This window comes from Athene noctua, chromosome 6 (assembly GCF_965140245.1).
Source record: "Athene noctua chromosome 6, bAthNoc1.hap1.1, whole genome shotgun sequence".
NCBI classification, from domain to species: domain Eukaryota; kingdom Metazoa; phylum Chordata; class Aves; order Strigiformes; family Strigidae; genus Athene; species Athene noctua.
Genome location: NC_134042.1, coordinates 28,269,200 through 28,286,420, shown reverse-complemented (window position 1 = coordinate 28,286,420; position 17,221 = coordinate 28,269,200). Strand labels below are relative to the sequence as shown.

The 17,221-nt window shown below is 52.5% G+C and overlaps 1 protein-coding gene across 4 annotated transcripts in view; it reads right to left on the bottom strand.

Moving 5' to 3' along the window:
- TMEM63C (transmembrane protein 63C) overlaps positions 1-5,326 on the bottom strand; it is a 33,231-nt gene extending 27,905 nt beyond the window's left edge. For 2 of the 4 annotated variants that reach the window (XM_074910016.1, XM_074910012.1), the window contains exon 1: positions 5,216-5,326. The gene's annotated coding sequence lies outside the window, so the exon portion shown is untranslated. Of the gene's footprint in view, positions 1-4,835; positions 4,978-5,094; positions 5,189-5,215 lie in introns of those variants that run through there. The other 2 variants (XM_074910015.1, XM_074910013.1) reach the window with 2 other exon arrangements.
- Positions 5,327-17,221: the final 11,895 nt, after the last annotated feature.

Sequence of the window (17,221 nt, the reverse complement as noted above, 5' to 3'; positions counted from 1 at the left end):
TCTGACAGCAGCAACCGTTTTGAAAGCAGAGGTAAAAAAAATGTTTCAATTAATTTAATACACTAACTAGCTTAGTCAAAGTTCAAAAAATTACTGCAGGTTAATGCAGGAGAGCCTGGTTCCCTTTCCAAACCCAATGAAGATGAAATGTGAGAGGATAATCTCTACTAGTTCTGAATTCTTAAAAGCCAGAAGAAATCAGGTTATATCATTGGTTATATTTTGTATCTCCTATAATAAAATTCTGTTCCTATAATATAGTATTATAGTAATACAATATAGTATAGTAATATAGTATTGTTAAATTCATTACATATACAAATAATGCTTTCATAAACTTATTCTTTTTTCTTTAGTAGACCCATACATTTTAAACAGTTTTATTTAACCAACTAGAAACCATTTTTTAAATGCTCGCTTTCTGCATTTTGAATTGGATTTCATTCTCCACTGAAATACAGCTGGACCAAATTTATAATAAATAGTGAAGTTATATCTAATAAGGAAATGTGTCAGTCACCATTTTCTAATGCAAGAAATATCAACATTAAGAATCTAAATAACTGTATGTTACACTGTAAACCCACCCACTTAAGCATGGTGCAGCCTCCTGTTCAGCCCTAAGCACCACAACATACTCATCACTGAGAATCAGCTTGCCCTTAGGAAAAAAGTGGAAGTGTACAAACACAGCAAGATTAAAACTAGGTACTTCGGTTGTGGCTTTCTTATCATTAATTTAAATTGTGACTTTAATCCTACTCAGCAGCAGGTCAAGAGCCCAACAAGGCACAGATCAAATTTATTCTGAAGACTACAAAGTTCAGTTCATTTTTCTGCTATTTTTGCCATTATACTTCCCTTCCACATAGTTCTGCCATATGTGACCTCTCCCTGAGAAAAGCAGCCCAGAAACACAAGGAATGGTGCATGTTCCCAGCCTGAAGCCTGCAAGTCCTGTGAGTCTCTTACTAGTGTAAAGACCTCCAGACCACTGCTTGCAGGCTCTGGGAGGCTAGGCAAACCTCCAAACTTCTGGTCATTTCTCTGATGCTGCCTGAGGGATTATCCCATGGTGACCAAATTCGTTAGAAGATAGGACAAATAATCACAGAAGTGTTGATGCTGAAGGGAGATTGTCTAGTCCAGCCTCCCTTCTCAAAGCAGGGTCAGCTAGAGGAGGCTGCTCAGGGCCACGTCCAAGTAGGTTTTAAATATGTCCAAGGATGGAGACTCTGCTCCCCAGTCATCCTTCCAAACCTGAGGTTTGCCCTAAGTTCCCCACCTCTACCTTCTCTGAATTTCAGTCTCCCCTAGCCCATCCAACACAGCATATCAAGGGGCTCATTGTCTCAATTTCCATCACATCCTGCCCCAGCTGCCTCCTACCACCAACTCTCAGCTAACAATGAAGTACTCTCCAGTGAAGCAGGGCCAGAGCCCCTTCCTCTTTCTCTTAGGAGGAACTCAAAATACCATGACAACATATTTTTCCACCTTTCACAACCTGCCTTTTAGCGCTTGGGGGTGCAGTGGAGCTTGGCTCACTCAGATCCTGCCTTCCTCTCAGCTAACCCACAATCTGCAGATGACAAGACACTGGTGCTGGGGGGTAGGGGAATCGAGGCACCCAAAGCTTTCACATGCTCCCACTGAACAAGAGCCCCGAGTTGCTCTGCTCTAGTACTCCATTTTAAACACATCTTTATTTGGGATCAAACTACATCAGCATAGAAGCCCCTCCTTGGTCAAAATGGTACCCACAGCTTCTCTGCTGGGAACTGCACAACGATACCGGTGCTGAAATGCTTCCATACTGTGGTGTTCATGCTCCCCAGAGGCTGGGCAGCATTACAGTAATTTCAATTAGAAGGCGGTTTCTCAGCCAAAGAGGTTTTCTCTGCAGCCCTTAGCACAGCTGCAGCTCTTACACCAACACAGCCATCCACTAAGAGAGGGCCATGCCAGGACAGGCAAGACAGGACAGTGATGGTCTTAGGTAACCACCAAGATGAGTCATAAGAAGTGAACCTGGTGAGGAGGAGTGAGATCGAGTGATGGCTGAACTGCCAGAGAGGTGAGGGTGAGGCAGGGCCTGGGGCAGCGGGCTGGGAGAGGGGAGCCTATGCCTCCCACCAGACTACTCCACCCTACTTCCCTCTGTCTCTGCAGAGAGGTCCTGTGGGACCTGCTGTGCCCAGTTTCACCAATTAACCAGCAACAATAGAGATCTGGGCAATGGGAAGGGCTATGCATGGCTGCCTGGCCAGGGATATCCCATTGTTGCTGTAATGGTGTGAGCAAACTGTTGCCATTGTCCCCACCTAATAATAAGGTGTGATCAGAGCCTAATTACCAGTCCCAGCTACATTTGAAGCAATAACTTCAAGCCAGCTTTTGAAAGATGTTCAGGCATCTTAAAGTGTGGGTAGATGCCAAGTGGGATCCTCAAAAGCTCTAGGACCTCTTGTTGACAGACCTGATAGCTGGTTAGGGACTTAATGTAATCAAGCCATAGCTGAAGGAAATTGGGACTGGAGCTGCTTCTACTGAAATAATCTCAAAGCAAACCTGCTTTGCTCTGAGCACAGTGCATCAGCAATGCAATGTTTTCTTCAAACTTAGGGCGAAGTAGACAAAACATATTTACAACAATTAAAGCAGGTAAGAAGAGCAGTTTCACCAAATGCAGAAGTGATAACAGTAGAAGGCTTTGGTGTTTACAGGACTCATGGAGGAGTCAGCACACTGATGTTTGCCTAAGAGTTTAGGTGACTGATTAGTTTAGTATCAATTGAATTCACTCGTGGGTGTTAGAAACATTTCTCCCTCTCCTTGATGCTTTGGGAAAGCTCTTGCAGTCTGTTAAGACAAGAGTATTTCCTGCAAGGAATATTTTAAAGCAGTGACACTCCTCCTTTTTACAAGTCTGCAGATGTAGGCTCTGAAGCTGTACTGAAATCTGCGTTACTTTTCCTTGGGCCAGAAGTCTGTGGAAGTGGAATGGTATTCACCTGCGTAGGCACACCCCTGACCAGCATCCCCAGCAAGCTCCGCTATTTTTGTCCCTGTTTGCAGGACCACTCGATGCTTACCACTGTCAGCAGGCACCAAACCAGGGATGAACTAGTTAACCTCAGGGAAAGCTTTGAAGAGGAGAGCAGCTACAGAGCAATTCAAGTGTTATCATGAAAAAAAAAAAAAAAAAAAAAGAGCTGAAAGGCATTCAGACAGAGTTGCAGAAAGATGGGAGCCAGGATGGTGCCATGGGAAGCAGGCTGAGGTTTAAGCTTACAGGGAAGCCAGAAAAGCCCATATGTGCTACAGAGTCAGAGGCTGCAGGGGTGCCGGCAGCCTCCCTGCTTTTATTTATTATTTATTTGTTTGCCAATGGCTGTTTGCCAGGCTACTTAAGACAAACCCTTCATGAAAAAGCTGCTTCTGCTTCCCTCTCCATCTGGTGCCCAGCTCTGACCACCACTTTGCAAGGTAGCAGGGAAGGCAGCAAGGCCAAGGCTCAGGTCTGGTCTCAGGGCCAGTCTTTGTGCCTTCTCTCTGCTGCTCAGACAGGTAGCCTGACCCGTCACACAGCATTGTAAAACCCCAGCATGGTGTAAGGTGCTTTCTCATACCTCATTTGCCCACCCAGCTTTCCGCTCATCTCCCGCTCCCCCCTGAACTCTCTGAAAAGGGAAAAGTCAGGCATGTACATCAGTCCTGGAGATGGTGGCTAAACAGTTAAAAGGAAAAAGATGTTCCAGTAGAAATAACATCTGCCAGTCAAAGGTCTCTCTCTCTTTCTCCTGGATAACACCCATTCTGTTCAGGAGGTTTCTGAATTGCAAACCCACTGTGCAGCGGTACTGCTGCTACAGAAGATGGGGAAGCAAGCAAGGGAGAAAGCAGGGCCTTGATCTGTGGACAAATCTGGATGAAGTCATAAAACGGGAGAGAGCAGCTCAGCCAGCGTTAGATCATCCTGACCCAACAGCCCTTTCAGAGTCATCAGTCTCTCAAAGCTGGAGGGAGAAATGGGGAGAGGAGGGAGAACCTCTCCCCTACTAGCACAAAACATTCCTAGCACCGTCAGGTGTGGCTCCCAGAGGGAGCGTTCTGTGGCCAGGATGACGTGGGGACCGAGCACAAGCTATGGCATGACACAGCGGTGGGATGACATTTTATCTCGCATCAGAGGACAACAGCACAGGCCAGCATGTGTGCACTGGGGGAGGCCACTGAGGGGCTGTGGCTGGCTCCCTGCTTCTGCCGCTGACTTCCTCCAGCAGCCCAGGGGAGCCCCCACGCCTCGCCGGGCCTCAGCCGCCCATCAGGCCCATCAAGAATTAGTTAAAGCCACTTTGGTACGTGGTGCAGAACGAGGGCAGTAAACCAGCGTCTAAGCAGAGCCAAGCACCCAGCAATCTCCCACAACAACAAACCAAAGCCACCCCTGCATCCCGCGCCCGCAGCCGCCCTGGGAGCAGTACGTGGGCGCCGCCCGAGGCGGTGCTGGCACACTTGCCCAGGGGGTCCCGCAAGTTGCCGCGGGCATCCCCCTGCGCAGTCCCAAAGCCAGGCCCACCCGGCAGGCGCAGCTAAGCACGGGGCAGCCGGGAGTAGCCCCACGCACGGCGCCACTTCCTCCTGACCCCCATCACCGCCCCGGCAGGACGCCCCCCGCCCCCTCCGCCCCTCCTGCACCTCAGGAGCCCCCCCCAGCCACCCTCGCTTGAGCTCCACTGCCCGCCGGGCCCCCCGCCCCGCCAGGCGCTGGCTGAGCCCCGCAGCCCGGACCGCGGCTCCCGCACCGCCGCCGCCTCCCGCACCGCACTGACCTGCTGGGGGGGGGGTGGTGGTGGTGGTGGTGGTGGTGGTGTCCCGGCCCCGCTCCGCTCTGGCCCCCGCGCCCGCCGCCTCCCTCCTCCCCTTCCCGCGGCCCCCCCGCGCCGCCCGGCCGCGGGCTGCCCGGCACCGGCACCGGCAGGGGAAGGAAGGGGCCGGGGCCGCTGCTGCCGCCGCCCCGCCCCCCCGCCCGCCCCGCTGCGGCGGAGAGGCCGCGGCCCCCGGGCTGCCCCCCCCCGCCCCGCGCCTCACCCATGCTCTGGCGGCCGGGCCTGCGCCGCCGGGCCGAGAAGCGGCCGGAGCTCCGGGCCCGGCGGGGGGAGCCGCTTCCTGGCCCGAAACGGGGCCGGGGAGCCCCCGCCGCGCTGCCTACCGGGCGCCCCGCGGCATCCGAGGGGGAGGAGGCGGCTCCGCGGCGGCCCCGGCTCTGGGTGCGGGGAGCTGCCAGCAGAGCGCCTGGGTGCGGGCTCTGCGCCGCTCGGGCTATTTCTGGGTCTGAGGCTGTGCCCGCCGCAGCAGCCCCCCCGAGCAGCCCCTGCGGCTGTCGGGCTCCTCGGGGGGAGCTGCTCGGGCGGGGGCCGCCGGGCGAGGGGAGCGGGGAGCGCCGCGGGGGCACCCGGGGGTCAGCCCGCCAACACAGCGGCAGGGGCGGGTGGATGGCGGCACTTTAGACCTCAACGGCATTTGCAAAAACCTCTCCCGCTGGTGCAGCATCGCTCAGTTGCTTGGCAGGGGTGGTAGCTAAGAAACTTCCCAGGGGTGTTATCTGTGCCGAGCAGCCGTGCCTGCCTGCCATCGCGGCGGCTGGGATGGGGACCCGAGCCACCAGCGCGCAAAGGGGCTCTGAGAGCCCGGTTTTCCGTAAGCATCCCCCCATTTTCTCCAACCTGTCAGGGTGCAGGCAGCGCACCCCACCGCTGGAGAAACCCCAGCAGCACACCCAGGGGTGCGGTACTGGGTGTCTCGCCCAGCCACCGCTGCTCCCAACCGATGATCAGGGACACACCTGCAACTGGCCTGCCAGGGAACCGGCATGTGCCCGCAGGGAAGCCCCTCTGACATCCCGAGGGCTTCATTGCAGCCGCCTCGTATGGGGGCCTGGGGTCCCACGTCTGGGGCTTCTCCAGATACTGAGTAAACAATGCTTCTCTGCAGCATCCTCTGAAGTCTTGTTGGGCTCATTTCATCTCTTTTGGGCTGAAGAAGCACAATCCAGTGGCTAAGCCCCTGCCGTTTAAAGGCAAACACAGCTACAAAAGTCACCGGGAGAACCATCAGGGAACCAAAACATGTAATGAGCTGCCAGCCAAGAATCTCCCTTCATACTGCAGGTGGAAATAGGCTGACACAGCTCATGGAGCATGAGAAACCAAGGGGTGAAAATCAAGTGTCTCCAATAGTGTCTTTCCTTTTTTTTTCCAGCTCCCCAAGGCTGAGGTAGCGCTCAGCTCACTTGTGCTCTGCTGGAGCATGGTGCAGAGCACAGGTGAGCTACAACACGATGGCTTTTGATAAAACTTTACTATAAATTAGACTTTTACTCTGGACTGGTGACTTCTAGGAGCTACCATAGCCCAAACAACACATGCCTAAAACCCTAGGGAACAGCTGAACAAAAAAAGCTTTCCAAATCACTTTCACTGCCATCTCCTTCAGACCCAGCAATATGTATGATGTGGAGAAGTCACACAGCTTACCCCCTCACTCCAGACAAGCCAGCACCAGTCCTACAGCATCACCAAGGCTTGGAGACCTTGGCTGCCACCTTGCAGCAGGTGACATTGTCTGCCTCAGGAGAGAGCAGAGGACTGTGTCAGCTTAGTACACAACATGTGCTCCACAAACACTGAGCAATGGGGGCTTGTGGGAGAAACAAATCTGTGGGGATTTTCTAAAATGCCTTGTGACTTGTGGTCTGCCACCAAGTCCCCAGTATTCAATACTCCTCAGCAAGTGCAGACTGTGTTTTTCATAAGCCATGACTTTTCTGACCTACTGAACTGGAAATCTATATGCTCCATGACTTAAACTGGCAAATGCTGCTGGGAAATCTTGACTTCTGAGCAGAGCTGGAAACATTGCTGCTGGCGAGTTGCCCCAGTCCTTTGCTGCTCCCCCTCCCTTGGCGCACCAAGACGTCAGGGACCACACAAAGCTGGGTAAACCTAATCCATGCATAAGCAATTCCCTGGAAATACTTGTTTCTTCTTGACTCTTGCCCCGATTATACCTAGCTGGAATAAGAACAGAATAGAATAGAATAGATTCCAAACAAGGAGAAAAACTTTTTCATTTTCTGTTAAATATTGGGCCTCAGTGGCCATGACTTTGGCTCAAGAGCCTTACAGGTCCAGTCTCACAAGGGCTTAGGCATCCCATGTTTTTTAAGCCACAAGCAGCGTGTGGCTCAGTCTCCAGCTCTGCATGTGGAGGAGCCCGTTATGTCTTTCCCATGCTGCTGATAACCCTGCAGCAGTGTGGGAGAGACACTGAGCTGCAGACAGAGGCAGCAGGAAGATGAGGCACAGGGAGCTGTTTCGCAGTCAGAGCTGTAGCATTATGTCCTGCTGTCTGTGTGATACTCCCAACTGTAATTCCTCTTTTCCATCATTTATGTCTTTAATATTTAAGCTGAATTTCTCCAATCAGGCTCAGGGACTCAGTCTGAGTTTGTCTAGACACATTTCAGGCAAGATGGTGCCACTGTTTCTGAGAATGATGTCTGGAGAAAAAAGACTATTTTGCTCATGTTTTAAAAAAAGGTTAGTAGTTTCTTCTTGGGCAGCTCCAGTGACTCCAAGATTCACAGCCAAACACCGGCAAAGGTGTGGCCTTTAGCTGGGAATGTGCCTTTGAATACCCCCATGGAGCTGGTGTATGTGCCTGGAAAACTGCAACTGGCCCAGGCTGAGGGGCAGACTTGAAGGGTGCAGCAATGAAAAGACCCTTTAGTCCCTGCTCCCTGCTCCTGGAGCCAACAAGAATGTGTCTGTGCCCCTGGCTGACAGCCCAGCCTGGCAGGGCACAGTGCTGCCAGGATGTCCTCATGCTGACTGCTCCCCACCAGAATGGGCCAGCTGGGGTGCAGTGAGCGTGTCCCATGAGCCCTCGGCCAGGGCTTGCCTGTAGGCAACCATCAAAGAGGGCCCTCACCTCCCTAGTGCAGGGGTGGGAGCTGGTGTGGGGCTTCATGGGGCCCTGTGGTGTAGGCAGGCCTGGACACGGCACCTGGGGAGTGGGGCTAGGAATGGGCAAAGGCACAAAAGGGCTGGTGCTGGCCCTGGATGCGGCCCTAGACTTTCTTACCTGCAAACTGCTTCGAGGACAGAATTAATTGTTTCCTTGGAGGATTTTTTTCCTCATCATTACATTATGTTCATGCTTGAAAAGCAGGAATTAATATCTTCTCACTCCTGGGACAAGTGGGGTGTTGTCTCCAGGTAGAGGTGGAAACTCACACCTGAGGAGGTTGAAATTGCACTCACCCAGCAATGCTGGGCAGTTTCCCCTGTGGTTGGCACAGCACAGCACTGCAGCCCTTCAGTGCTAACTTCAGCCCCCAGCCATGGGCCCTCGGCATTTCTTCCAGCTGGACTCCAGGGCACGGAATGGACACCGGGAAAATTAAATCCGGGCACTTTAGTCACCACGTAATGGAAGTGCTGGTGAAGCACCCTGCCTCTCACAGCCCCATGGATGGCAGCAGGAGAGAGGCTGCTCCCCAGGCCAGTGTTAGCTGTCTTCTCCCGAGACCTGCCTGCCTTTCCTAGCGCTGCCTGCCTCCTTCCCGAAATACCTCCTGCCTGCCGTAACTAAGGAAACAGGGCTCCTGTAGGCAGCAGTTTCTTTCAGTGTGCGCCATTGCCGGGTCCCCAGAGCCCAGGGGAGCTGCGGGCACCATCCCGGGCTTAGGCACTGCCAACCCCATCCACAGCCCGGCCAGGGCTGCCCCATAGCCCACTCCTGGAGCCCAAATACAGGGCAATACCTCCCACACACAGCCCCAGAAAGCCAGGGCACAGCCGGCTGTGACAGACCTGCATTCCCCTGCACAGGGGGGAGCTCTGCACCCTTCACTGGGGTCTGCCTGGCAGGAGCCCCCGGCCCCAGGCAAGGTGCTTCTCCCTTCCCACAGGAGACCATGGGACTCGTGCTTTGCAAAAGGAGAGGCGGAAAGAGCTACAGCAGAGGCTGAGCTGCCATCACACCAGCCACCTCAATTCCATTAATTAAAACAGTTAATTTCTTAATTTTCAAGTGCTCACCCCAGACCTTTGCAGGGCTCCTTGAAGGCAGCTTGCCATTGGGAACAGCAGAGAAACCAGGGCCGCAGCTGCTAAGCTGGGAAATCGTCTCTCCTCCATGCCGCCTCCCTCGTGGTTTGGTGTCTGCATGCTTGTAATTTCAAATCTGCTTCAAACATCACCCACCACCCAGGCTGTGTGACCAGGCACTAATCAGTTACATTTAAATATGCTAATTGGCTCTTCCCAATTGCCAGTCAGGGGGGACAGTGTGGCTCAGTGCTCAAAGGCATGGGATTTCTCCATGGCCCCAGACCTCAGTTTTTTGGCTGGCCTGGGGAAGCATGTTCCTGCGGTGCTGCCCAGCCGCTGCCAGCCCCATTCCAAAAGGCACCATGGCTGCACCCTCAGCACAGGCAGCTCAAGTTGTCCAAGACACCAGTGCAGCTTAAACTCAACCATTCATCTCAATGAATACCAGTCCTGGCCCTCCTGGCTCTCAGCCACTGCTGCCTCCAGCGGTGCCTCTGTGGGTGCTCCCATCTGCTCCTGTTATCACTGCAAGTGACTGAGGTAGCTCCTTGCTTGGGGCTTTTCTCTCTTCACCTCAGCATCCTGCCACTAAATGTTCTTCCACTTTTCCCTCCCCAGATCCTGCCTTTTGCAACATGGAGAGCTTCACTCACCCACCTTGAAGAAGGACCCATAGGAAATCTTCTTCTAGACCTTCAGGCTTGCACTTGGTAATGCCAAGCCAGCTTTTGTGCATCAAACATCCTTGCATTACTCTGCAAATACGTAGTCTGCACTTCACCAGAGGTCAGGCCCACTGCTCATCTACCCTGTCAGTGACAGATGATCTGACCTGGCCCCATGTCTGCTCTGAAAGCCCAGGGTGTGCTGTGTTGCTTGCTTGTGACTCTGGAGATGCACACAAATAGGAACACAGGTCCATTCACTCTGGGGAATATACATCTCCCTTTCTTGTGCATGTGTGTGTGAAAGAGAAACAAAACAAATACATGGTTATATGGAGCTTGAAGTAGAGTTCATGGATCAGAGTCAAATCTTCCCTGCACACCTCAGGGCAATGACCCCTCTGCGTCAGGACATGCAACTGGTAATTCCTGACAGATGAGAAGATGATCCAGGCTGAGGTCTTGACCTTCTAAAGCAGAAAATGGCATTTGTGAAGATGCTTTGAGCAATGAAAGATTGATTGCAGATATACCGAGGAAAAGTGATGGCAGCTTTAATGAGAATGTCAGTGGATTATGGAGGAAGGATGTAAACTGGTAGGCTGAGCTGGGAGAGCCAGTGAGGAAGATGCACATCATGTAATGAACCATATTACTGTTCTGGCCAAACACAGGGCTCTGCGTGCAGGCTGTGTCTCTGCCCACGTGCCCAGCCTTCCTGGGAGCTAACACCCAATGCACTGATGTTCTCCCCAGCTGAAACAGCTGCCAGCAGTGCAGTCAGCTAAGGCACAGTGGCGTGGTCCTTTATGAAACTCATTAATTCTAAATAGGCTGTCTCATACACAAAATATTCAACTAAAGTATCTTTGCTCACTAGCTCGTTGCCCTTTCCTCCATGTACAGGATAGCATCAGAATGAAAAAAAAAGAAAAGCAAAAGGAAGGGCTATCCTAGGTCAGAAAAGGGATTTGTGTAGACTAGCATTCTGGTTTCGGAAGCAGCTAGTAGCAAACACCATGAGAAGAGCATAAGAACAGAGTGGAAGGACTATGCTCTTGCAGTGGCCTCTCCTACTCACCAGCACGAGGCTTCCTGCGCCAACAAATACAACATTCTTGAAAGAGATTCAGAAGCCATATAAAATGAGGGTAAGGTGCAGCAAGACGTTCCCCGGGTAAGCTGCACACTGTGTGAAGAGCACAATATCTTCTCACGGCTCTTCTGACCCACTCACCAGCTACTTTCACCCACTTCTCAGTCTGGAACATGCAACGTTTGAGCCCCAGTCATCAACAAATAATTATGTATGCATTTCTCTCCTCATGCTGCTGGCTCTACCGATGGTTTTACTGCATGTATATCATCTTCAACTTCATTCATCATGATCTTTGCACCTCCTTTCTCTCTCCTTTCCTTTCCACATGCACTGAAATGAAGCCGCCACTTAGTAGAGGCAATATGCGGTTTATCATCCTGGAGTTACACCAGGGAGGAACTGGGAATGCTCAACTGAACTGAAATGGGAAATGTGAGTGACGTGCTATTAATGGCTATTAATGCTACTCTATGACAGAAGCAGGGTCCTGAAACACTGGTGGTCACTGATGATCGCAGTCCTGCTTCTAGGCCTTCATCCACCTTCCCAGGTAGCTCAGCAACTGGCAGGTCTGCAACTGCTTCAGCAGACCTCCAAGAGAACACGGAGAGTTCTAGCATACTCAGATAAGGCAGATGCAGCAGTCCTTTTGCTTTCTGTTGGTGACCGTAGTATGTGGTGTAACAAACAAGGAGAAAGCACTGGAGCTCCCAAGCAAAAGCTTATACTCCTGGAGCATAATTGCAACAATCTGTTGCAACAGAGTGTGAATTACTACAGTGGGTAGGATTCACATCTGATGCAGCTTTTACCCTCCTGCAGTGAGGACTGCAGCCCTCATCAGTGGCAATTTGGGGAGCTGTGGGTGGGGGATGCTGCTCTGCAGGTGGAACCTGCTGGGGGAGAGAGCTCTGCCCTCCCAAGGGAGATCACAACCATGGGGCCAGGGGCTCCCCAGCAGAGCTGAAGAGGGAGGCAGGGCAGAGGTCTCTCGGGTTGTGATGATCGGCTCCCATCCCACCTCCACAAATGTCCTCAAGCTGCTTGACTCCCAAACTGTGACGGTGGCTGCCCCATGCTGTGGGTGATCCAGGGAAGGGATGTGTAAGCTGGGTCCTTGTGCCCCCCAGCCCACCCCCTGCAGCACCCTGCACTGCCCCTGTCTTACTGCAGGGCTCCCACTCTCCTACCCCTTCTCCTCCCCACACCATCTGCCCCGCTATTGTCTTTGGTGTGCCAGTGTGCCATGGGGGACGGAGAGTTGGGCTCGGAGGAGCTGACTGCAGCAGGACATGCTCCACACTGGAGCCAGGACATCCTCAGCGCTGGCCAGTGCCTCCCGTCCCTCCCAGATGGGGCAGCATCTCAGCAGTCTGCTGGGTAAGCACGGGGCTGTGGGCCAAGAAACCCAAGCCTATGCAGCCCAGTGGGCTGAAAATACAGTACAACAGCATCACATCCCATGTGTGGTACAGGCTTGGCTTATACCCACTGACCTACACCTCTTGCTCAGTGGATTCATTCCCCACCAGGTGGTTCCTAGCACTTGGCCAAGTTTGAATTAGCCTCTGAAAAGATGGAATTTTTATAAGAGATGGGAGTGGCGCTTCCCAGGGCCATATTTAATGTGCACGTTGGAGCCAGCTGAACCTCCAGGTTGTCTGTCCCAGACGTGCAAGCAGGTACTGTAGGAAAAGTCAGTTGTGCTGGAGCAAGTTTGGTGGTTTGTGATGATTTCCTGTCTCTGCAGCCCTTTCATTTGCTACTCCTTCCCCATAGGCAAGGTGATAAAGGCTTTGGGGAGGTGACTTGATCCTACCCCTGCAGGGAGGGTGGGATTGCTGCTTCTCTACCTTGGTCACTGCTCCACTGCCTTCGGATGCCTCTCTGGTAAGGGAGAGCACAGTAAGGTGTCATGCTTCTCTGAGGGAGGCTGGTTTTGCCTGTGTCTGCATCTTCCCATGGGAGTTGTCCAAAGAACGCTGACAGCCTGGCCCCCTGCCCCAACCTGCAGGGGCCTTCAGCCACCCAGGGGAGGACTTGCCTGGGGGGCACCACGGCTACCCGGGTAGGAGCGGACTTCAGAAGCGGCTTGGCTGGGCTTTTTGGGGCAAGCCTGCGGGCAGGACTGTGGTCCCTTCCCTCCCCTCCCCTCCCCTCCCCTCCCCTCCCCTCCCCTCCCCTCCCCTTCCCTTCCCTTCCCTTCCCTTCCCTTCCCTTCCCTTCCCTTCCCTTCCCTTCCCTCCCCTTCCCGTCTCCTCCCGCCGCTCCCGGCGGGCTCCCAGCCCCCTCTGCCGGCTCGGCCGGGCATCCCCACCGCGCCCGGCGCCAGTGCCAGGGGACACACGCGTTGTCCTGTCCCCAGGTGCCAGCCCACCCCCGGGCACCCCCCGGGGGCCGTTCTCCAGGAGGTGACAGGCTCCCGCGCCACAGCAGCTCTTCCTCGGAGAGGGGCCAGTGGCGGCCCTGGAAACCGGGCGGGGGGCGGTAGCGGGTGTCCGGGAAGGTCCGCCAAGCAGCCGGGGTTGGGAGGGCGCTTGGGAAGGCGGTACCTCCTGCACAAAGCCCCTCTCATCCCGGTGATCGCCCCAGCCCCTCCGCTGGCTCTTTCTGACTCCGACCACCCTTGTTATTTCCAGCTTTCACATCACACCAGTCCCCTCCATCCTCGCATCTTCATCTCTTCCGCTCCTGTTTCCCAGCTCCTTTCGGCCCTGCCCTCCACACCAGTCCAGAGCCCCTCCTGTCTGAGCCCTCCCCAGGGCTCCCCCTGGCCCTGGCCCCCTCGGAGCCCCCAGAGTGATCGTGCCCCCTTTCCTCACTGCATGGCCGCTGCTCCCTCTGCTCCCCGGACACAGCCTGCCGGCTGCCCCTCCAGCTCTATGGGGCAGAGTTTCTCCAGCTGTGAGTGAAGGAGATCCTGGCTTCTGCTTCTGGCAGGCGTTTTGGAAACATGGCTATTAGCTGTGCTTACCCCAAATCCACCAGAGCGGAATCTGAGAGAAGCAAATGAAGACAAGTCTGGAAAAAGTCCAAGTCTCTCTGCTGTGAGACTCCCATATTTATTCCTCGTGTTTCTGTTTCATCCCATAACTTCTCACTGGGTGTTCAGAGGTGACTTCAGAGGTGAATAATTCACCTCCTGCCTCGCTGTTTACGCTGTGGTCCTCTGTACTCACCCTCTGCAGTCCTCCACTGCGGAGATCTGCTGCTCCTTCACTGTGAGGAGGAGGAAGAGTAAAGACAAAGGTGCCATCCCCACCGCAGACACCACACCAGCTCCATAGTCTCTGGACCACCATTGGCCACTACCATTGGCCCAGAATCTTGGGGATAAGGGAAATTATAATCCACCAGCAGCATGTTCTCTCTTCAGGCATCCTGATGTGTTAGCAGTGGTGCTAAGGGCCTCATTAATTTGATACCAAATACATTAGGTGGTTCCTGGAATCTGGCAAACAACTACCCATGATCAAATCATGGCTTTCTTTTCCTTCAGCTGTGAAAAGAAAGTAGCATCTCCATTACTTTTACTTGGCTCATTTAGGGAGATATTACTGAACCAAGGTTTACCCTTCAGCTCTGCCCTGCCCAGAAGGGGTATTGGTATCTGAGGCCTGGTGTTTGCTCCCAGCATCTGTAGGGGTATCTCCAGCTCCCTGGCACAAAGAGTGAGTTGATTCCCCTCGGAGTCCAGGCTACGTGGAAACAGGGGAACATGGGACTGCCTCCAGCCTCCTCAGAGGAGGACCTGGTTCTGCCTCTCATCCTCTTCCTGACCAGGGTTTTGAATTTCTTCTGTTAAAGCAAGCCAGATCTACTCCAGGAAAAGATGCTGTTCATCACCAGTAGGGACAGAGAGCTGCCCAGAAGATGCCCTGAATGGTTACAGGGCTAGACAGACATCTAGCTCAGGGCTGCACAGAAAGTGCCTCAGCTGGCCCAGGGATCAGTGTGGGAATCAGCTCCATGTGGACACCCAACTGGCAGGGATAATGGCTCTTCTGCACCAAATCCAGGGCTTAAATGTGTGCTCAGAAAGTGAAGTGCCTGTGCTCTAATTCCTCCTAAATCTTTCAGAGTTTGAGCCCAGTGTCTTTCATACCAAGCTACCTGATGGGATGGGCTGGGACTGGCTCCTTGGGTGAATCTGGGCAACCATTTGTATGGCACATGAGGACAGAGAAGGCCAAGAAGCAAGATGGTATTTGACTTGGCATTGGGTGGATGGAGGTCTCTGCTCCCAGTGCTGTTAGTGCATTTTATAATAAATGGGAACTGCACCCACTGGGCTGGGTGGAAATGTGGCAGAATCTGGCCCTCGGTGTAGCAAGCAAGTAGTCAGTTAAGATCATTGTCACCTGCAGTGTGGCTGGGGTAGTGGTTGTGTGCAGTCCATCTAGAGCACTAGTTGATAGCTAGTATTTTTGCAGAGCCAAAGTAATTTAGGAACTGCCCTTACAAACCCACTGGAGGAGCATCTTGATGGCAGGGGCAGCAGCCGTGTGATGGCAGGGAGAGAGAGATCACTTCTCCCAGAGCACTGCTGCAGCAGGCAGGAGGATTAATCCAAGTCTATTTTCTGGAATTGATTTAACACTGTGTTCATTTATCTGCAACTCCTGCTGAAACATTTCATATTTCTGATTTCACTGTTTCCAAGGCTGAAAGGCTTACTTGTCTAGGGAGCAGCAGTTCTGCAGGAGGACAACAAGTAGGAGCCCTAGGGAAGCAGTAAAAGGGAAGGAATATTTTATCTTTAGTAACTGGTCATTTCCATTTTGGAGGCAGTGAAAAAAGAACCATCTGGTGGGTGCTGAATATTCACTATGTAAACAGTGACTTGGTTATGAATATGTGCATGTGTTATTGTTTTTTATTATGTATAGGATTCCTTAGGTGTGCATGACACTTCACAAGCAGAAAGGAAGACAAGGGCTCTTGCACCTTAATGTGCCCAATATAAATTTAACACAATGCTTGATAGCAACAGAGCACAGCAGATGAGGTAACCATCTGGGGGTGGGGAGGGAGATGCCACCTCTGTGAAAAAGGGCAATGTACAACTTCTGGAGCAGTAGCTGCTCCTGCTGACAGCAGATTGCTTCAGATGACCACCCTCACATATTCATGCCTGATACTTTGGGTTTTAATCCTCCCTTGCCATAAACACCATTTACATTTATTATTTTAATTCTCTACTCCTTAAGAGCTCTTCTCCTGCAGTGTCCTGCCTGGAAATGATGCGGAACGAAAGAAACCTTAGTCCAATACCTTTCCTCACTGTGGTATCCACCTGGGGGTGATGAGACTGCTCAGTTGGCTTGAGCTTTATGGGTCAGTATCTTCCAATCAGTCAGCTGAAACAAAAAGAGACATTTTCTTGTGCACTTTTCCTGCACAATATATTTCAAAGTGTCTTGAAAGCAAGGACAAGAGTCCCATCAAGTCACAGGATGACACCTTGTTGTCAGGGTATAACATCTGACACTGAAGCCTGCTGGGGATGATGGGATTTTGAGAGCACCCAGACACCTGAAGAGGATGCTCAGAGGTTTGCGGGAAGAAATGCCTGTAGTACTTCCCCCTTCTCTTGTCCTTACTTTTCTTTTCACTGCCTGAGCTTTTTTTCTACAGGTTTGGTGTTGTTTTGTTGTGGGGTTTTTTGCCACAATATTCAGCCATTGCTCTGGTGCCGAGCAGGTATTGCGGGCAGGGTTTGATGAAGGGGTAGTCATAGGCACTAGAATGGAAGCGTGTCAGGTCTGTTAGGGGAAAAATACCCGAACCATTATGGGGACAGAGTTCAGGGGCACCTGCAAGGCCAGTGGGATGGAGGAGTGGTTGCACTACAGCCAGGGACAACAGCCCTGGCCTGAGCTCAGGCCCTTAAGTGTCCTGAAACACTCCCTTCCCAACAGTTTCTCTTCCTGCTGGCATGCTCTGACATACTGAACTTTACTTGACTGCAAAAGTTTGTTTCCTAACACCACCAGCAAACGAGTCAAATGTTGATTTTTACAACAGCTTTCCTAACACAGCAGTGTACACTGTAAATTGTGACTTGTTTCTAACAGGCCTGGTGCTCTGTTGCATGGGCCAGTTAGCCCAGAGCATTATAAACAATCCAATATCCCAGCTCCTTGGAACCACACTGGCTGCTTGGTTTTCTCTGCTTCCCAAAAGATGTTTAGATGTTTATATGAGAGAGCTAGGCCAGGAAGGACAGAGATACCTGTAAGAACTTTCACACAAAATGAGGCAATGTTAGTGACTGCTCTGCTTTTTGTGATGAGAGCTCTGTATTCCTTGCCGAGTGCCCATAAACAGTAGGTATC